Here is a 23,448-nt window from a genome sequence, read left to right as displayed (position 1 = left end):
CCACTTTAGAATAAACTTTACCAAAAACTTTCAATTTGTTTATGATGTTAGTAAAATGAGTATGCATACTAAAAATAGATTTATCATCATTCATCTTAAACATTTCAAATTCATAAGTAAGAAGATAAATTTTTGATTCTTTGACTTGCGAAGTTCCTTCATAAGTAACTTTCAAGTTATCCAAAAATTTTTTCCTGTAGCATAAGTCATTATTCTATTAAATTCATTTCCATTGAAAGCATTATATAATAAATTCATAGTAGTTAAATTCAAAGTATAAAGTCTATCGTCTTCACGATCAAACTTTTCTTCTTCTTTTTTTACCTTTACTCTATCAACTACTTTTGTTGGAATATAAGATCCATTTACAATACATTTCCAGATTTCTCGACCTTGAACCTAAAGGAATATTCTCATTCTAACTTTTTAGAATGAGTAATTGTCTCCACAAAAGAGTGGAGGCCGACTGTTAGATTGACCTTTACCAAATGAAACTGCAATGTTAGCCATAAGATCTTAAATCAAAAGATAGTTAACCTTATAACAAGATCCTTACTCTGATACCAAATGTTACCCAGATGACTAATACAAGAGGGGGGTGAATTGAGTTGTATTTAAAAAAATAACAATTATAAATCAAATATACAATATAAAATATAAACAAAATACAAAACAGCAATAAATATAAAGAGTAAGGGTAAGAGAGAAACAAACTCAGCATGTTAACGAGGTTCGACTCCACTGCCTATGTCCTCGCCTCAACTTATCCCTTGAGGATCCCCAAATTCACTATTCAACCTCCTTCAAGTAGAGATAGAAACCTATTACACATTTGAACAACACCGCTACAAAGGATCTGTGTAGAACACCCTTTACACTTGCAGTCACCTTACTCGTGGTGATTCAATTACTTTATGTGTAGAACACTTTCTACACGTACAAGGGTTATAAACACTCTTTTACTGATACAAGAGCTAATAGTGGGTAAATTATCAGAAAACACTCCTCAATGAGTGAAATAAGAACAATACAGCGCAAACTATATTTCTCTCAAAATGAATATGGATTAAGGCTCAATATTTAGAGAAAAGATAATGAAAACTTCAAATGAATATTGTATGCTCTTAGTGTTATGAATGTGAAGTTTTCAAATGATTTATTTATAGGCATATGAGACTTCATATTCAAATTTAAAAAGATTTACATGTCAAAGACAACATCATTCACTTTTCAAAAAATTCAAACCTAATTTTTTTACTTTTTGCATATGACAAAAGGAGCACACTTTACTTTTCAAAAATTTCAAACAAAAACATCTACCTTTTGCATAAATAAAAAAAATATAAATCACTTTTGAAAATATTCAAATAAAACATGTACATGTGAAAGATGCCAATCAATCATTTTTAATATTTTTAAAGTTCAAACATTTAATCATATAATGCATATGTGAAAGATGACAATCAATCATCTTTCAAAATTTTCAAATTTAATTTTCAAAATATTCATGCACATGTGGAAAATGTATTTTAATGCTTTATGATAAAATATTAATTTTGAGCCTAAATCTTAATTTCAAATTTTTAAGAGATTTACAACATTACTCTATGACTTTAATATGAACTTGTTCCCTTCTTGCCCATACTTGGTTTTTTGATGTGCTGGATTCCATTGTGTAGACAATTTGAACTTGAGATTCTTTTATTCTTTGAATCCATTTGTTATCATCAAAATCCATGTGTAGATATATAATTACACAAAATTTGAAACCTTGAGTTCAACACAAGTATATTTCTTGCACCAATTTGATGACCTTTTTATTTTAAAAAATATAAAAAGAATTTTAAAAAAGAAATTTCTTATCTCATTAAAATTATTTTCATTTTTAATTCACGTTTTTTTATTAAACATATACCTTATCTATCATATGCGAATTGTTTCCAGAGGTTTAGGAGCCATAGGGATCGTCCGAGAAAAAAAGTGATACAGAAAATCCAAGCCAAGGCAAAGTAAAGGAAGATGACTACTTGGTGATCTGATCCCTCAAACTCGGGGGTGTGCATATGTGCCGAGGAGGTGGGTGATTTTTCAGGTTGCGCTAAACATTAAACGATCAAACGTAAGCGTTGGGAAGTGTGACCAAGCTATTCTTCAATGAAAAAACCTTCTTGCAAGTGTCTCCTACAACTCTCATATATCGGAGGCCAATGACAACTTGCCACGTGTACAGTATATGAAGGAACACTAGAGTTGCGCAATAAATGAAACCCCTCCCTCCCTCTCTGAAGCAAAAGCACTCCCTCTCTTTCTACTCTCTCACTCTCTGCGCAAACAGATGAAACCTCTCCCTCCCTCTCTAAATCCAAAACACTCCTTCTCTCTCTCTCTCTCTCTCTCTCTCTCTCTCTACTCTCGATCCTGAAAGGCGAAAACCCTCCCTCTCTCTCTCTCTTCTCTCTCACTCTCTCATAATCTCTGATTTTGGGTCTTACTCTCTGTTCTCTCCGTCTCTCTCCTTCCATCTCGTGACCTAGGAGTGACCTCCGAGACTTGCAAAAAAGACATCAAGATAGTGCCATGAAACGTGCAAGAATTATCAGGTCAGAGGATTTCATGGTGTGGAAGTTTAGTCTTTTGGCTAGCCAACCCAAGTTCCCAACCGAGTCTTATGAATCGAAAGGAACCAAACCATTTCTTTCATAGATTAATATTTTATTACATGCTTTATACTAATTCCCATTAATATTTTAATCAAGAGTTGAATAGAATATCCTTTTATGACTTGTCAATGCAACCATCTCCTACTTTATAGAAACCATTTTCGAAAGATGTCCCATCTCCAGATGAAGCTTTCCCACTCTATTAACATCTATTTGATGCATATGCAAAAGATTTTTCTAACATCCCAATCTCCCTCTTCTCATGGATGAGAGACTTTATATGCTCTCGGGAAGTCTATGATGCCACTCTTGAGCTTTTATTCCTGTCACAGACCACTTCAATCTTGATAAAACCATAGAAAATTTCCAATTACATGGTTTTGTGAGGAAGAGGGAAGGAGAGAGATCAAAGGAGAGAGAGAGAGAGGGAGATTTTGAAGATCGAGTTAGGGTTTTCGTGAGAGAGAGAGAGAGAGAGAGAGAGAGAGAGAGAGAGAGACTCAGTGATGAGAGGGAGATGACGTCTGGAGTTCGAGCGGGAAGGGGTGAGAGAGAGAGAGACTTGGGAAGGAGAGGAAGACGTCTTGTTGGATCCCCTGCTTTGCGTGTTCCATGATTTCCTGAGAAACCCTATGTGGCAGCTCTCTATTCGTCTCCAATAACAGCTGCTTATAGGTGTCACCGGCCCGAAGAGGAACTGTTCTTCAATTCGCCACGGAAAAAGAACAAACCTTTTCTGACATTATCCTCTTAAATTCCGAATGTTAATCACGTTGTAAGATTTGTCAGGGGATATATCCATTCCCGTGTAAATTGATGGATCCACTGGTTGACGTCAGTTGATACAGTTAAAAGTGTTTCATTTCATTTCATATTATTTTGATCTCATTTTATTATTATAATTTTTGAAATTTTTTATGTAAAATATAATAAACAATTCAATTTTTTTAAATTTTAAAATAATAATATTAAAAAATAATTTATTTTTAACTTTTATATAAAATTATCTCCCATCTAATCTCAATATCCAAATCACACCCAAATGATACATCACCACCAAAACATATCCAATAATTTTTAATCATTAAATGTTATGTTATGAATAATGGATATAATCTAATCCTTAGATTATGGCGTCTATTAATTTTAGAGTTTGGCATATTCATTAATTATAATTTTTAAAAAAATTAAAATATCAATAATTTTTAGCGTAGCTGATGTGAAAAAAATTTTCTATGGTGTGTTGGGTGTGTAAAAAATAAGTTTTATCATTCCTCCTTCTTGAAGATCTTCACTGTGCCTATTGGGAGATCTATTTGTCGAGACAATTCCACTTGCTGCGCCACTAGAATTGATGGCTCCCGTGTTTGCGCAGAGATGGATGCAGCGAAGTCTCCTCTGAGTTCTTTCTGGATTGGTTCCCATGTGTCTCCTTCTAGCTGGTAACAAGAAGTGGTTTTTGGAACTCTTCATGCCTTCTGCACAAAGTGTAAATTACAAGGACATAATGAGAAAACTTGTAAGTCTGGTAATGAGAAAGGCAGGTCGATTTCGGAAATAAGTGGCAAGAAATGGGTGCATCAAGAACTTCGAGATAAATTAACAGGTGAACTGGTGCCAATACAGTCGAATTTTGGGGTTCAATGCAATGAAGTGCCTATGGCAGGTTTAACAACTGATGAAAACAATAAGATGCAAGAGAATGTAGGCACGAAGGGGATTCACAATGCCATCAAGAAAACAACATTATTCTTGTGGTGTCAGGTTCTCAAGGTGCTATTACAATGCATGAGGGTCATGTAGAATAGCCAGTATTGGTGACTGATGCAATAGTTCTTATCGAGGAGGTGGAAGAAGGGGATGTGTAACCAAACAAAGATCTGGCCTCAAGCGACACTGATTGTGGCAAATGAGGTTGCCACTTGCTAGTCAAGGGTTGCTATTTTTGATGAGGATGCATGAGAGACAGTTCAGGCAGAGGTACTCGATCGTCAGGTGGATGTTGAAATTGATCCATATATGCCACCCTGATGGACATTAATAATATTCAACTAAAGGTACAAGAGGTAGAGTATCTTCATGTACTCTCTGAATCCTTATCTAATTCGGAGGGTGCACAGCATGATGCCCATATTTAGTTGGTAAAAGAAGTCATTTCGGACCCTAATGAGTCAACCCAAACAATTGATGGCAAGATGGGAAATAAGGTGAGGAGCTCCAATAGGGCTAAAAGCAGGCCTCATGTCTTAATTTATGATGAATAGAATTATATAATTGAATATACGAGGCCTTGGGACCTCTAGAAAAGGATTGTTGAAGATGGTGAGATCCAGTAAACCATGTATCTTTGCAGTTGCTAAGCCTTTTGTTGATGGCCAACACCTTAGTCATTTGCAAAGCAATGTCTTTTTTGGCAGAAATGTTTTGAATCAAAACGTAGGGGAAACTTTGAGTGTTATGGTCTAAAGAAGGTTTTCTGTGTGTTGAGTTCTTCCTCTCAAAGCATTCCTATGGAAATAAAGTTGAATGGTAAATGTTTGTGGATTTAATTTGTTTATACAAAATATACTTATGGGGATCGTCGGTAGTTATGGGATGATTTATGTAATTTACAATCTTCGAATGTTCCATGGATGGTTATTGGTGATTTTAACATAATTAGATCGGATGAGGAGCGGATTAGGGGGTGACCTCATCCGCGTATTGCCATGGAGGAATTTAATTCTTTCATTGATATGGCTGGGTTATTTGAATTGGGTTTCCAAGAAAATAGTATGACTTGGTGTAACGGTCATGAAGGGAGGTCTTGGAGTTGGGCAAGATTAGATCGAGCTCTTGTCAATTCGGCTTATGTATTGGAGTTCCCTTCTACGGGAGGAATCTATTTGCCAAAACTATATTCTGATTATGTTCTTTTACAGGTTGATTTGAGCCCAGAAGATAGGAGATACGGTCATGTTCCTTTCAAGTTTCAGCAAATGTGGACAACCCATGACAAGTTTTTGGATTTTGTTACTAATGCATGGAAGGAGGAACAAGGTGGTGGTGGGATATTTTGTTTGGTGAGAAAACTGAAAAAATTGAAAGTGGCTCTTTGTGGATGGAACCGAAATGTGTTCGGTGGACTGGGTTGCACATCAAGCAGTTGGAGGAAAGGGTGCATACCTTGGAGGAATAATTGTAGATGGGTGCTTCTGAGGATATAGAACTGGATTTCTTAACCTCCAAAGTTGAATTGGATACATGGACTAGTATAGAAGAAATCCATCTAGCTCAATAGGCAAAGTAAGAATAGCTTAAATCGGGAGAAGCAAGCCTTAAATTCTTTAAGGTCATGGCTTCAAAAAAGCAAAGAGTGGTGGGGCAAATGAAAATTAGTTAGAATGAATGGTTGAAAACTTCGGAGGAGGTTCATTTCGGTACCGTGGCTTATTTTCAGAATTTCTTGGTCTCTAATCATCAATCGCCTTTACCGGATTTATCTTCTCTTATTGATTGGGTCATTCATAAGGATGACAATGTAGCTCTCCTAGAACTTCATTCAATACAAGAGGTAAGGCAATCTTTGTTTTCAATTCCTACAAATAATAGTCTGGGTCCTGATGGGTTTAGGTCAGATTTTTATAAAGCCTGTTGGGATATTGTTGGCACAGGTGGGGATGATGTTCGTGATTTTTTTAGAGGAAGTAAAATTTTGAGGGAATTCACAGCCTCTTTTTTGGTTTTGATCCCCAAGGTTGATAAACCGAAGAACTTTGATAAATTTCGCCCAATTAGTCTTTGCTCAATATTCTATAACGTATGTACCAAAATTCTTGTGAGCTGGTTATCTTCTTCGCTTCCTCGATTAATCTCTGAGGAATAGAGAGCCTTTATTCCTAGGTGAAGCATTTTTGAGAATGTGAGTTTGATATAGGAGATGATTCAGAATATCAACAAATTGGCTTGTGGAGGTAATGTGGCTTTGAAGATAGATATGGCTAAGGCCTATAATGGTATTAATTAGGCTTTTCTATTTCATTCTTTGGCTGGTTTTGGGTTCTCTGAGGAATTTTGTATCTTGGTGCACCAATGTATATTTTTACTTTGGTTCTCAGTTGTCATGAATGGTATTCCGAAGGGTTTCTTTTAGGGAGGGAGAGGCTTGCGACAAGGAAACCCTTTGTCTCTGTATCTTTTAATTATGGTGGAAGAAAACCTTTTCAGATTATTGAAAAAGAATTTTCAAGAAAGGAATATCTCTCATTTTTAGCATCCTAGAGGGGCACCTATAAGATCTCATCTGCTATATGTGGACAATATTTTGATTTTTGCTAGTAGAGATAAAAAGTTGATTCAGGCCATTTATAAGGTTCTTGTAGTCTATAAAAGTTGGTCTGGTTAGCGGGTCAACAAAGAGAAGTCCTCAATTATTTTCTCAAACCTTATCCCATGCTCTAGGTGGACAAACATTTTGCATATCTCTGACTTCTTTAAAGGGTTTCTTCCTTTTAAATATTTGGGAGTTCCTATTGTGTTTAGGAGGCTAAAAGCAGTTCATTTTGGTGAGTTCCTTGGCAAGATCAGGGAAAATTTTGAGGGATGGCAATCTTAGCTTTTGTCTAGCAAAGCTCACCTTTGCTTTTGAAGCTCGTGCTTGGCAGTTTTCTCATTCATCTACTCTCGATTTTGTAGGTTCCTAAATCTGTCATCTCCTTTATTTCCAGAAGTTTTAGTAATTTCTTTTGGGACTATAAGGATGGCAAGCCAAAGAAACATTGGAAATCATGGGAGTTGATGTGTAAACCTGTAAAAGAGGGTGGTATTGGCATTCAAAATTTGGATGAGGTACAGAAAGCTCTTCATATGAAATTTGATTGACAGATATTATTGGAAGATTCTCTTTGGTCCAAATTTTTCAAGGCCAAATATGTAAAGCAGAGTCACATCTCTTTTGTTAACCAAGACAAATGATCTAGATTTTGGTAAGATGGTGAAGATGAGTCTACCGAATATCATTGATCATTCGAGATGGAAACTAAAGAGATGGGATATTTCATTTTGGTTCGATAAATGGATAGGTGATGAGCCTCTTGTTGATACTTCCCTACTATTTTACCCAACATAACATTAAAAGATTATTGCAGGGCAAGTGGTTGGGATATGGATCTCCTTGTTCAGTTGGTGGGCATTCAAAAGGTGCAAGAAATTTCTCATAATTTCTGCAGGTAGAGGGATGGGGCAGACTGCTTAATATGGATGAATAAGGAGGATGGTAATTTTTCTTCCAAGAGTGCATGAGAGATTACTCGGGTAAAAGCCCCAAAGGTTAGATGGACTGATTGGATTTGGCATCCTTGTATCCCAAAAAATATGGCAACTGTTATGTGGAAAAGTAGTAATAATGCTCTCACTGTTGATGATAAAATTCATAGTGTTGGTATTCCCTTTGTTTCCAAATGTAACTGTTGTTCACAAAGGGGATATGAGGACATGAACCATGTTTTGGTAATGGGTGAAATGGCAAGGGCTATTTGGAAAAGATGTGCCATGCAAGTGGGGTTCCTTCAACATCAACATAGCACATGGGCAGAAACTGTTTCTGCTTAGTTTGCTAGAGCCTCCAAATAATCGTTCATGGGTTAACTTATGGATCTTATTTCCTCTATTGTAGCTTGGAGACTTTGGCTCCTTTGGAGTTGAGCTCAAATGGAAGGAAAGTGGGAATCAGTGGAGGATATTTGGTGAAACATTAAATTTTGGCTAGTTAAACTAAGTGAAAAATTAAAGGTTCAAAGCCTTTATCTCGCCGCGATGAAACTTTATTGGTTGATTTAAATGTCCCTTACAGGTGGAAGAAATGCATATTATTTCAAGTAGTGTGTTGGGACCAACCAAGGGAAAATTGGGTGATATTAAATATAGATGGGCGCATTTGGAAGAGCTTGAGAAAGGCTGGTGCTGGTGGTTTAATACGTGATTCATCAAGAAATTTGGTGCTAGCTTTTTCCGTCCCCCTTGATTTTGGTACCAATAACTATGTTGAATTCATGTCCATGTTGCATGGAGTTAGACATTTGAGCAGATTGGGTTTCAATAATGTGGAAATAGAGATGGATTCTATGGTTGTGGTAAATTGGATTTTGGCCTCTAATTGTCCCATTTGGTATCTTGAAGACTATTGGATTGAGCTCATGGAGTTACTCCAAAACATCAACTTCACCATTTGGCATGTTTATAGGCAAGGTGCACAATAGCACTACTGATTTCTTGGCAAAGCTGGCATATGAGGATTGTTCTGCTACTTGGGAGTCTTTGGCTATAGTCCCTTCTTTACTAAGGGGTCTTATTAGGATTGACAAATTGGGCATTCCTTATATTAGAATTTGATTTAAAGGGATGAGTCTTTTATTGTTATTTGTTGGTTTCATTTATTGATTTATGTTTCCACGATATTCCTCCTGCCAAAAGTGAGGTTTTAATAAATTTAGAAGCTTAGTTTTCCTGTTATTGAAAAAAAAAATCGTCCTTATTGTATGAGTTTTATTGGATTTTATGCACTTGCTAAGTGATGCAGGAGGATTCGAGTCAGATGATACTGAGTTGTCAAATGGTATGTTGATGGCACTAAAATACCTTGAGTTGGCAAATCAGTACAAAGATGACAGGTAGTCGTGATCTTTTCTTAATTTGGACAGTTTTTAGTGCATTTCAGTATTTTGGCCAGAACTTTGATTATGGATATCAAAATCGCACATATGATCCTAATTTGGAAAGCTCTTTTTAATGTGCACATCATGGCCACCCAGCTATGCTCGATGCACATATTTTTTTAGGTCAAAATCTACTATTTTCCCTTCTGAATCTCTATTTTTAATTATTTTTTTCTTTTTATGGTAATATTTCATTTATTGTTTAGGAAGTGACTCTGAACCTGATTTAAGCCAAATTTTTTACAGATTACTTCTTTTGTTATGTATTTAATTTTGATATAATTATTGAAATTTTGCTATTTTTGGTAAAATTCTGATGGTGACGATTTTTAGCTATACAACCTGGCTTGTGGGTTGATTTTCGACATTCTTGGATTTGATAATTTTGAATTGAATATCATAAGTGTTTCTCTATATTTCTTAGGCGATTCTCTTGTATTCTTCCTTGTGAATTATCTGTTGAGACTAGCCTGCAAAATAATCTATATTTTGTCCAGCGTCACTAAGTAAAAATATTTGAACATGCGTTGGCCAATTTGAATTATATATAAAAACAATAACTCAAAGAATATATCAACTGCTAAAAAAATTATTTTTTAAGACTTATTAAGATTATATATATCCAATCCTTAAATTATATTTCTGGCGTCATGATCTTAGATGCATATTAATATAGTTGTTTGTTTTGACGCTTTAGATTGAGTTTAATAACTTTAATTTCCACTTGATCTATTGCCTCTAGAATCACGATTAGAAAAAATATAATAAAATAAGTAGATCACTCGATTAGACATATAGATGGTTGGTAGCTCACATGTATTAATGTGATATTATTGCATGGTGAAAGTTAATTATTTTGACATTAAATAGTTCAATGTATACACTTAGGAATGTGCAATTGGGCCCCATTTTTTTTTGGTCCTGTTTGGAACCTAGAAATCTGGATGAATTTGAACGATTATCCGAGTATGGACCTGGTTATGTAACCGTTATCTGTAACCGGATCTTTTTTTTTTTTTAAATCATTTTTAGTTACAAAATGACATCATTTTTGCTAAGGGAAACAACGTTGTTTTGTTTGCTGATTAATTCCCCTGCAGACAGTGACCTAGTACCATGCACTTGAAGTCTTCACTCTTCATCACTCTTTAGTTTCCCTCTCTCTCTCTTTCTCTCTACACTCTTAGTTTTGAATGTGAATCAATCCAGTTTGATTATGAATGCTGGGTTTTGAATGAAAACAATAGGTGTATTAGGGATTTTTGTGTTTTTAAGGTATAGTTGTGATTCATCAGTATTCCTATGGGTTTCGTACCATGTTCTTTTTGTTTTCTACTATTGATGTGGATGCTAGTTAATTTTGTTTTGCTTTTTTTTTTTTTTTGGATTTTTCTTTAAGGGGAGGCTAGTTAAGAAGAGAAATGCTACAAACACAGAGATTACACAAAATAAATCCACAAACTGAGTTGACTTCATAAAATCTATTAGATCTACTTTTTAATAAAAATAACTTTACAATTTGAAATACCATATCAAATCATATTAATTTGTGAGTTTACTTTTATGTGATCCCTTTGTAATTAAAGTATTTTCCATTTAAGAATACCAAATGCAGTATTTGGAGAAGATTATTTTTTGTGGAAAATTGATTATTCTTCAAATGGGAGGGGACAGAGACCCATAATTATCTGGTTATATATCCCTTCCAAAAGACAAATCAAGGGTCATTTGAGCTTGAACTCCTCATGGTGATACTTGAGACCATTTTTAAAAAAATCAATCAAGTAATATAAAAAGTAATTGCCTCAGTATCTAATATTTAAATGATAAGGGATTTAAAACAAAGTTTTGAAATCTGTTCCGTTCCAGCCAAAATCTGCCTTTCTGGAACAGTGGCCGAAACTGTCTATCTATATATTTCTTACCGCTCCAAATTCTAGCCATTCCGGTCCATTTTGGCCAAAATTCACATTTCGGTCCAAAATTAAACATGCAATGGTTTTTTTGTAATTATCACTAATTCCATTGCATTTTCGTAATTTACATATTTTTTTATTTTTTTTATTTCCCTTTTCTGATTCTCATTTCTTTTACCCCTTTCCGTTTTGATTTCTTTCTCTTGGGTTCTCAAAAGTCAGATTTAGAAATCCAACTTCCCTTCATCTTGGCCTTTGCTTGATCATTGATCTCCTTCACAGTTCATGTGAGTGTGGACCCTAACAACACCACCTTTTTGTCACAGCTCCGTTCGTGAGTCTTGGCCAGTAGCAATGACACCATTCATGAATCGATTCGTTAGTCTTGGTGTGCAGCGACAACGTTGTGCCTTCTATCATTGTTTCTTGGCCATCTCGAGTCTCAACGACTCCATTCCATGGCCACAGCTGACTCTTGGCCTCTAGCAGTTTGTCATTTCTCTGCCATTCCGAATCGCATATCTAGATCAGCCCCTTTAGCCTTTAACGTGTCACTGCAGATTAAAGTCATTGCATGTATTAGCAAAAAATTTAAGATTAATTTAGGAAGTTAGGAACTATGGATTTAATTAAGTGTTTCCTGGTTTGTGAAATGTGAATTGTTGGTGCATATCTTGTTAGTTGTTATGAATCAATGCATAGTTTTATGTGTTTTTGAAAATAACTTAAGAGTGAAATGCTCATTATCTGTTTGTGCAAATGCTTGGTTTTACTTCTAGTCTTTTACCCACAATGTTGTCGCTAAGCCATGCCTGGATTTTAAATCTTGAAGTTCAAGATCTTGTTCATAGTTGATAGAAATAAAATGTAAAAAGAAAAAAAAAGAATTAACAGAACCTTGAAAAACTAAGAGTTGTTTTTAGGTTATTAGCTGTAGATCTACATATATAAAATATTTTTGCTTTGTATATTGAGAATTTGAGATTGATAAGATATGTGCATATATAATTATATATAATATATCTACTTTTGGATCTTCAGTTGATTCTGTTTTTTTTTTTTAATAATGTAAGAGTATATAAATTATAAATGTCTAGTTGTCAATCAAATAATAGTACCTCCATGGTAGTTGCTCCTGCTAGATCAAAGGATCCAGCATGGGTCCATCCACGTGTAGTGCTAGGGGCAAAAAATAGTACTTAATGTCTCTATTGTAGCAAAATAATTAGAAGTGGTGGAGTCATGAGGTTGAAGGATCATCTAGGTAGGATTTCAGGTGATGTAGAAGCATGCAAAAAGGTCCTGATCATATAAAATGGCAAATAAAGGAGTTGGTCAATGAAACGAAAAAAAAAAACAAAGAGAAGAAAATAAAACTAAGTTTAGAGATTGGAACTGGAACCCTTATAGATTTAACATATAATGATGTTGATATTGTTGATAATGATTAGGAGTGTAACCGGTCCGGTTCGGTCTGGTTTTGTACAAAATTTAGAACCAAACTGGTATGTACTGGTTTTATATTTTTCAAAACCGATTACGCACCAGTTACCCTACTAAACCAATACTAGTACTCCGATTTTACCACTTTCCAATCCGGTTCGGTTCAGTTTTTCGATTTTAATGTACTATATTATATTTTATATAATATAGTATATTATAATATATATTATAATTATATTATAGACTATAGTGATATATTATAATATATAATATAGTGATATATTATAGTGTACATAGTATTAGTATAACTATCAATATGCACTATATAATATTGGTATAACTATTAATACAATAACTAAAATAATATAAGATTTTAAAATCTAATATTATATTAATTAGTAATTTATCATATAATACAAAAATATTTTATATGTAACTATATATTATATATAAAAATTATATACAATAGAAAAAATTAAATATATATATATATATATATGAACTGGTCTGATTTGGTCTTAGAAAAAGAAAAATCAAAACCGGACCGATTTTGACCATTTTAAGAAAAATAAAACCGGTATTGGACCGAACTAAACTCAGGATTGGACCAATCCCACTGGTTTGGTCCAGTTCGATCCAATTTACCGATTCATTGATTTGTTTCTGCACCCCTAATGATGATGATGAAGGAGGAAGTCAAGGACACATTCATGGTTTAAAAGGAAAGGAAAAAGTCGGTGGAAAGTCAACAGGGGCATTTAGCATATCTTTTGCTCCAAGAACAACTCTTGGGTCTCAACCTTCTATTAAGTGTGTTATGTATTTAAAGGAAATGATTGACAAAGCAAAGATGGCTATAGCAAATTGGTGATATGATGCTAATTTACCTTTTAATGCATCTCAATCTAAGTTTTATCAACCAGCTATAGATGCCATAACTGCCATTAGGTCAGGATTCAAGGGTCCTTATTTACATGAGTTGAGAGAAAATCCGTTGAATAATTCTATGATTGAGGTTCAGAATTATCTCTTAGATATTAAAATATCTTGGAGGGATAGTGGTTTTTCATTAATGGCAAATGTTTGGACAAATAAGAGACAATAACCAATAATTAACTTTTTAGTTTATTGTCCAAAATGTATAATATTTCTGAAGTCTATTGATACATCGGGCCTTAGAAAAAATGCTGAAACATTATTTAATATTTTTGATAAAGTTGTTCAAGAAGTTGGGGTGGAGAATGTTGTGCAATTCATAACGAACAATGATACGAGTTACAAGGCTACAGGAAAAAAATTATAGTAGAAATATGGCTCCTTCTTTTCATCCCGTTATGTAGCTCATTGTATAGATTTGATGTTTGAGAATTTTTATGATCTCAAACATTTTATTATTACTGATGAAACTATAAAAATGGCAAGAAAGATAACGAAATTCATTTATAACCATGCCTGGGTTTTAACTTTGATGAGAAAAGATTTCACCAAAGGTCGTGATTTATGTCGCCATGTAGCTACGAGATTTGCTACAAATGTTTTAAGTATCCAATGCTTACTTTTGTTTAAGAAAGAGTTTAAATAAATGTTTACTTGTGATAAGTAGGTTGTATCAAGTTATTCTAAAAGCAACATAGGGAAGGTGATAACCATGATTATTCTAAAAGATAGAAAGTTTTGGACTCAATGTCAGTTTATTGTAACAATCAGCGAACCTTTGGTTCAAGTACTACCACTTGTCGATGGGGACGAGAAGTCTACAATGAGATACTTGTATGATGCAATGGAGAGAGCCAAATAGAATATAAAAGCAAGATTGAAGAACAAAGTTTCTGCATTTATGCCATTTATCAGGGTCATTGATGCTAGGTGGGATAAGTAGCTTCATAGTCCATTACATGCAGCAGGTTGTTTTCTTAACCCTAAAATTTACTTTAACCCTTACTTTAAAAGTAAAAATGATATTTCAAGAGGGTTTATGACTTGCGTTACAAAGTTGGAACTTGATCCTGATAAGTAAGATGAGATCATTCAACAAATTGACTTGTATAAGAATGCACACAGTGATTTTGGACAACCTATAACAATCTGCCAGCGTGAAAAAAGTATTCCAGGTAACCTAAATATCCTTCTATTAAATAGTGTGAATCTATATTTTAATTCTTTTATTTAATTTTAAGTAATAATTTATAATTGCACTTTTGTTATAATTGCATGGTGAAGTACTTTTGGAAATGAGGTTCCAACTCTTCAAACATTTGCAATTCCCATATTAAGCCAATGTTGTTGTGCAATTTATTGTGAATTAAATTGGAGCATATTTGAGTTTATTCATTTGAAGAAGAGGAATAGATTAGAGCATAAACATTTGAATGATCTAGTATTTGTTCGTTATAACTTGAAACTTCGTGAGAGATAAAAATTTTCAAAAATAATGTTTTTAATTGTTAAAAAATATATAACATTTTCACTTACATGTGACTTTTATTTTAGCAGAAATACAAAAAGGGAAAGAGATTTTTTAGATCAAATCAATCTTAAGAATATTGACTTGATGGAGGAATGAGTAGGTGATGAATCAGAGCTTATTAATGAAGAAGACTTGGATTGGGAAAGTATTGAGGAGCCACTAGCCTCACAAAATTTGAAAGATGGTGATAATGTTGGTCTTGATATTGATGACGATGTTGATGACACTGAAGAAAATATTTTGAGTGACTTTGCTAATGTTGATCATTTTTGTCTTATTAATGAAAATAAATTATTATTTCTTTTAATAGTTGAATTGAGAACTTATGATATTTTATTGAGTTTTATAAATATGTGTGTTTAAAACTTGTATTCATTATTGAAAAATATTATTAAGTTTATCAGGTATGTATGCTTTTAAGATTTGTATTAGTTTTATTTTAGAATATAGTTATTATATATATATATATAATTTATTCATATAATGTATATCTCGAAACGATACAATGAAATGTATCGGTATTAAAATATTCATTTCCAATGCCTTAACCATAACGGTGGTTGAAACGGATTTAATAACTTTGATTTAAAAGGCTTAACAACTTGGTAATTATTTAATTTACAACTTTTAACTTTTTCATAGAATAATTGCAAGTTGCAGTACTTAAAGCTGGAGGCCAACTTAATTTACAGGTTATTGTGGCCAATGAGTACTTACTGAAGTATAAAATAGGATCAATTGGCTAGCTTTTGTACTTTGTTTAAAGAAGAAAAGTCAAACAGGGTACAAAAGCTAGCTGAAGATTGAATTGTGTAGACATAGTCTTAACTTAGGTTTATCTTTTTGTTTCTTTTTCCAATTAATTTTATAAAGGAGACCCGGCCAAGATTGAATTTTGACGTTCCATCCCCGCTTAAATGCTTTGAAAATAATCATCTACCTTTGGTTTTCAATGTTTTGAGAAAGAAAATGATTTATACAAATATTAAATAGACAAATCTTGTACATGCCTTTATAAAAAAAAGTGGATAAAAGTGTATAAATTTTTATTTAATAAAATTTATTTATTTTTTTATAAATAATTTGTAAGAAATTTATCTACTTGAAATTTGTAACTTTCGTTACTCTGCAAAATTATTAATCAGAAGCAATATAAAGCCGCTTAGTACGCTTACTCCAAGCAACATGTGAGCGAGAGAGAGATGGGAAATACTGATCATCGTCATCTTCCTCTTTTTGAAACAAAGACGCCAAAAACACGGATCCATTTTCAACTGTATGCACTTTTAATCTTGGTGTGTATATCCTTCATCTTTATATATAGACTGAGGTATATACCAGAAAAAGAAGAAGCAGGAAGAAGATGGGCTTGGGTGGGATTGTTTGTATCAGAGATATGGTTTTGCTTTTACTGGTTTCTCACCGCCGTTGTCCGAGGAAACCCCATCTACCGTTATACTTTCAAAGACCGGCTCTCTCTCAGGTTCTCCTCTCTCTCTCTCTCTCTCTCTCTCTCTCTCTCTCTCTCTCTCTCTCTCTCTCTCTCTCTCTCTCTCTCTCTCTCTGTGTCTCAGTCTTCAACATCTCCATTAATTTGCAGACATATATGCAATGTACTGCCGGCTAGCTAGGTTTATGTATACTAAGTACTGTACATGTATAAATAATCGTACATGGAACAAACAGATACGGGAGTTGTTTGCCGGGAATAGACATATTCGTGTGCACCGCAGACCCCACGATAGAACCACCTGTCATGGTGATTAACACAGTGCTGTCAGTAATGGCTTTTGACTATCCACCGGAAAAGCTAAACATTTATCTCTCAGACGATGGTGGCTCGGACTCGACGTTTTACGCCATGCTAGAGGCCTCGCGTTTCTCAAAGATTTGGCTTCCGTTTTGCAAGAAGTTCAAAGTTGAACCAAGATCTCCGGATGCATATTTCCGCAGTGCTGAGGCGCCACTACTAGAGGATGAACCTGTCATGGCCAAGGACGTCTGGTCTTCCGTCAAGGTAAATTATTTATATTATTTTTCAGGTCGTCTTAGAATCAGTCTTGCATAAAATGATATCAAATTTATAAAATAATTTTGATTTATGATATGATATCTATATCATATGCATCCTATTCCACGACAATGTCTATCACGAGACTATATATTTATTCCATGCACAAGTTGAAATATTTTAGTTCTAAAAAGGTTTAATTAAAATAAATATATAAATTAAATATATTCGATTATAGAATTATTATTATTATTATTATAAAATAAATTTAATTTATGATATGAAGTTTTATAAATATATACACACACACACACACACACATATATATATATATATATATATATATATATATTCTATTATAATAAGTGACTATCTAACTTAACTTTTCTTGTTTTTCATTAATTTTTATTTTTTCATTAATTTGCTACCTATTATTGCCCTGAATTATTTTATTTGTAATAGATCAAAGTTATTTGTTGCATTGGAAGACGAGAAAGATGAATGCAGGCACATGGTTAAAATTGAGAAAAAATATCTCTTCTATAGAAGGCTTTTTTGCTTGATGGCCAATGGATAATAAAAAATAAAATCTCTAGAGATGTTATGAACACGTTATCCTATATGCCAGGTCTGCTTGCTTTGTGGATAGACAAGTCTTCCTTTCTAATCACCATTTTCTTTAATTAAATATGCTATTACTTTTTCAAAATTTTAATTTTCAGATGAAGACATTTGCTAGGTAGGTAGGTCATAGATGTACTATATGCAGTTTTTTTTTTTCAAAGTTAATCAACGTGCATGTTGAATGCATGATGCTGAAAAGAGGCAGGCAATCAAATGGACAAGAGTGAAAGCTGACCCACGCTCTCTATACTACTCATCAATAATACTCATGAAGCTGACAACAATTTCTCTCATTATTAAGCAAACTGTTCCACTAATTAAAGAATAAATTTGAATAAAAAAACTTATCAAAGAATTAATCACATTTTTTATGTCCGTAATGTGGTGTACAATTGTGATTTCTTAAAAATATATTAACTTGGAATAATTGAAATAGTCTGGTAATTAAGTAAGAGAAATAATATATAATCTATTCAACTTTTAATCAAATGGAAAAGTTAGAATATAAATAATATTTTTGAGATAAAAAATCATTTAATTTATTGAAGTTGACTAGACTAGCTTATATATGCAACAAAAAATTCATAAAATATTATTGGTTTTATTGAGTTCCAAGGTTTTGTGATTTCTTCATAAATTCATACACATAATTAATGTCAGAACTAATTAATTTTGGCATTCAATAGAAATCAATATGTAATTCATGTATGTGCATGACACCCATTCATAATATGTATGTGATCAACATATATAAACCGCAAATGTTGTTAATACGTAGATGTAACTTTTTATTCCCCCATGCATCTTGTCTTCCACATGGAAGAAAAAATGAAGAGAAACTAAGATAAATGTCGAAAACATTCAACTGGATATATGTGCTCTATCCTTAAACTTGAAAATAAGTTTTTCCAAAAATAATTTCATTCAACCACTCCATTAAGATGTTCAAATTTCACAAAATTCTAAAAATAGAGTTTCAATCATTAGAAAATTCAGTTAGCAGTGTCCTAATACAAGTATTTTTGTATAGTTGGTATTTACTATTTAATATTAGTAGATCATCTAAGATGTGTATTTTTGTATTATTTTGTTTATGGATTTAATTATTTGTGATTTTTGTTCCTTAGATATATATTTATTATTACCAGTCATATATATACATTTGTTTTTTTATTTTTTCAATTCAAAATTACCTTTTCGTTTATAATTTACTATCATTTTAACCAAGTTTAAATCCATAACTAATTATCATAATCTGTCTAATTCCATGATGGGTACAACTTTGAATACAATTTATTTGTACTAACATATATATTATATTATCTCTCACAGCACCTTTTATTTGTAAAGGTTGACTTTCTGGATCTTAATTTGTAGACGTAATGATTAAGAAAAGTTAATGTACTTTTAATTTTAAAGTTAGTAGATATCCCTCTTTTATATATTTTGTTCAGAAATAATAAAAAAGGGTAGGAGATAATTTGATCTCAGTGTCTATAATTTGTATTGATTTACCATGTTTTGAATTTTTTACATTTATATTCTTTACTTTTCTATTGATCATACACAAGCATTAAATTCATATTATGTAGGAGCATTTGCCATATTTGAAAAATATTGCAATACAGACTTCACAAAAAGTTGATTCAACTTAGTGCATTAATTAATTGTTTTTGTAAAAAATCATATTATTTTTATTAAAAATCTTATCTCACCCAACTAAACAAGCATGCTTTGCAGTACATATGTGTATGTATATATATATATATATATATATATATATATATATAAGGAACTTCCTCGAATGCCATCCAATATTATAAGTTTGAATTAGCTCTTGGCTCTGAGTAGAATTACTTTGACATGCGGAATCCCATTAAAAGATGCTTCTGCAGAGAGGTGGGCTGTATAGCCTGTATTTGTCTCTTCGTTTGATTTAGAGGCCAGAGGCTCTCAAAGTTTATGTGAACAGCATGGGATTGGGCATCGTCGTGATTCATGAACATATATAATTGATTGGAGGGGCTCTACAGCCACACATGGGATCACGTTAGTACTTTTTTCTTTTTTTTCCCTATATTTTTTAAAAAAAAAAAATCACAACCTCATTAAAAAAAATACTTCCTAAAAAAAATATTATCTAGATGATTGGGATTTTATTAATTCCAACAACAAGTTCTCACATCACCATTTTCATTATTATAAGTAAAATTAATATACTAACACAATTAAAACTTTCTATTTCCCCTTTTTTTTTAAAAAAATATTGGGCCTCCTCCGACTCTCAACTTCTGTTTGATAAATTTTTAAAATAAGTTGAATGGATAAATTAACGTCTTAGGCCTCTCTTGGGTATATAGACGAAACTATATGAAAGTTAAATAAAATATTATTAAAATATAATTTTTATTTTGAAATTTAAAAAGGTTATAATGTTTATTGTATTTTATAATTTGGAAGTTTGAAAAATGTTATAATGATTAGGATTAGATGATATGATATAAGATGAAAGGCTTAATTAATTATACCATCTCTAAACTATCTATTTTATTTTATAGAAATAATATTCTATATTTTTATATTCTATTATTTTCAGTCATATATATTGATATGACATTTTTTAAATAATTTTTCTATTTAAATAGCAGACATAAAAAGTACTGTAAGTATAACACCAAGAAGTTCGATTTCATTATTCATGGGGCGTTTGAAGATCAATTAGTTGCTCAACTTATTTATAACACTTCAAGACTATTACTGTTAATAACTTAACTAGTTGTTTGGAAGTGTTTTTCTTTCAATAAATTTGGTTGAGAATGAAAAACTATTCATCATAATCTCATCATCCCATGATGTGGCATTAGATAATAGATTCATAAGTGAAATATAATAAATAGTCTCCAATCATCTAATACTACATCATGGGATGACAAGAGAATGATGATAATTAGATGATAAGTAGAATTACTCTTTCCTACCAAAATGAGTCTATTCTCGCTACAAATAGTAATTTCTATCACAAATAACTCGTTATAAGTACTCATTTTTCTTGTAGTGATATATAATTCCTTTCAATTTTCAGGCTGAAAAGCATCTTCCAAAATTTTGTTTCGTTTTTGGTTTTTTTTTGGTTTACAGAAATCATATGAAGACATGAAGCAACGGATTGAAACCACCACAAAGCTGGGTCGAATTTCAGAAGAAATACGCAAAGAACATCAGGGATTCAGAGAGTGGAACCTGGTTGCAAGCCGACTCGATCATCAAACCATTCTTCAAGTACTTTAATTTCTGCATTCTCAGTAGTCATGTCTGATCATGGAATGGATATATATTTGCATAAAAATAAGTCAACTCCTCTTCCGCCTACTAAATAATTAATAGGTACTTCTTGATGGGAAAGACCCTAAGGCTGTGGACATCGAAGGACAATCTGTGCCAACTCTGGTGTACTTAGCACGTGAAAAAAGACCCAGCACCACCACAATTTCAAAGCAGGAGCCATGAATGCACTGGTACGCCTAACTTCCATATACACATCATGCAGACTGCTTCTTCAAGCTATGGCTGATCAGTTCAATTTCTTCCTAATCCCCCAGAACTTTGTAATTCATGTAATAACAGTTTTTGGTATATTTTATGGCCATTGTAACTGAGAAATAGATAAGGGTGTCAAAAAGGATAAGCAATTCTCCGATAATTCTTAATGTGGACTGCGACATGTATTCAAGCAATTCGGAGTCAGTGAGGGATGCGGTGTGCTTTTTTATGGATGAAGAAAGAGGCGATGAAGTTGGATTTGTACAGTTTCCACAGACTTTTGAGAATCTTACGAAGAATGATGTTTACAGTAGTAGCTTGAACATAGAGAGCATGGTACGTACTATCAACCACCAACTTACAGGGATTTCAAACTAAAACTATTGAATCAATTAAACCTATACCTGATTGGAGAACAATTCAGCTGATTTTATATTCGTTGTATGAATGGTGATAAAGGTCGAGTTTTCAGGATTTGATGGGCATGGAGGGCCTTGCTATATTGGTACTGGGTGCTTTCACAGAAGAGAGAGTCTCTGTGGACAGAAGTATAGCAAGGAACGCAAGACAGATTGGGAAAGATGGAACAAGATAAAGGTAGAAGCGAGTACCAGTTCGCTGGAAAACGAATGCAAAGTCCTTGCCAGTTGCACCTGTGAAAACAATACTCAGTGGGGAAAGGAGGTCTCTCTCTCTCTCTCTCTCTCTCTCTCTCTCTCTCTCTCTCTCTCTCTCATGACTAAACTTCTTATGAACCTGTTCTTGATATACATGCTGATTTGCAGAAGGGTCTGAAGTATGGCTATCCAGTTGAAGATGTCCTTACTGGATTAGCTATACAATGTCGAGGTTGGAGATCCATATATTTCAATCCAGAAAAGAAGGGCTTCCTCGGACTAGCTCCAACAACACTACTGCAGTCACTTATACAGCATAAAAGATGGAGTGGAGGTGATTTTCAGATCTTTGTCTCAAGGTACTGTCCCTTTGTCCATGGGTATAAAAAGATTCCCCTTAAACTTCAACTTTCGTACTCTTTCTATCTGCTATGGGCTGCAAACTGCTTGCCTACGCTGTATTATGTTACAGTGCCATCGCTGTTCCTGCTTAAAGGTATCTCCTTGTTTCCAGAGGTATGAAACTTCCCTTGCTTGAATCAAACTTGTCTATGGTTGTTGCTAATCTGTGTTCTAAGAATAGAATCATCTTGTACTAACAGGTTTCAAACCCATGGGTGCTGCCATTTGCACTAGTCATCCTTGTCCACCGGGCATACAGTCTGGGAGAATTTGTTTGGTGTGGGGGCACATTCCAAGGATGGTGGAATGATCAAAGGATGTGGCTATTCAAAAGAACTAGTTCCTCCTTGTTTGGCTTCATTGACAGCATCCTAAAACTACTAGGACATATGAAGTCAGCCTTTGTCATCACGGCAAAGGTGACTGAAGATGATGTGTCACAGAGATATGAGCAGGAGGTCATGGAGTTTGGCACTTCTTCACCAATGTTTACCATTTTAGCTACGCTTGCGCTGCTAAATGCATTCTGTTTCATTGGAGGAATGAAGAGGTTGATTTTGGATATGAAAACTTGGATTTCAGACCCATTTTCATTGCAAATTCTTCTATGTGCTCTCCTGGTTCTAATCAACCTGCCTGTTTACCAAGGTCTTTTCCTCAGGAAAGACAATGGCAGGATGCCAAGCTCGGTAACAACACAGGCAGTTATGTTTGCACTATTGGCTTGTACCTTAGCCCTGTGTTAAGTTCTATCTTGATGCCAAGCAAAACCTCAGCTGGCAAGGAACAACATTTCAAGTGAAAGCAATTTCATGGAAAATCCTATTTTATTTTGTAACAAGCTACGCTTTGGAAATATTTTCACTTCTCTAATTGCCAATGATGCTGACTTGTCTAGCCTATTATCAGTTTTAATAAACTGTATGACATGAGAATTCTAATATGCAAAGCATCCATTGACAGTCTTAAATGCCACAAAAGATATCAGGTTGTAGGCTGAATACACCTTATTTAAACACACTAATATATTAATGAAACACAATAATTCTGAATATATGAATTCACCCAAAATGAAG

At 33.4% G+C, this 23,448-nt stretch overlaps 1 pseudogene; it reads left to right on the top strand.

Annotated features, from left to right (window-relative positions):
- Nucleotides 1-16,334: 16,334 nt before the first annotated feature.
- On the top strand, nucleotides 16,335-23,252 carry LOC122279219 (annotated as a pseudogene).
- The last annotated feature ends 196 nt before the right edge of the window (nucleotides 23,253-23,448 follow it).

Source organism: Carya illinoinensis, chromosome 10, assembly GCF_018687715.1.
Source record: "Carya illinoinensis cultivar Pawnee chromosome 10, C.illinoinensisPawnee_v1, whole genome shotgun sequence".
Classification (NCBI taxonomy): domain Eukaryota; kingdom Viridiplantae; phylum Streptophyta; class Magnoliopsida; order Fagales; family Juglandaceae; genus Carya; species Carya illinoinensis.
Note: the sequence above shows the minus strand (reverse complement) of the source record. Positions and strands in the feature narration are given on the sequence as shown.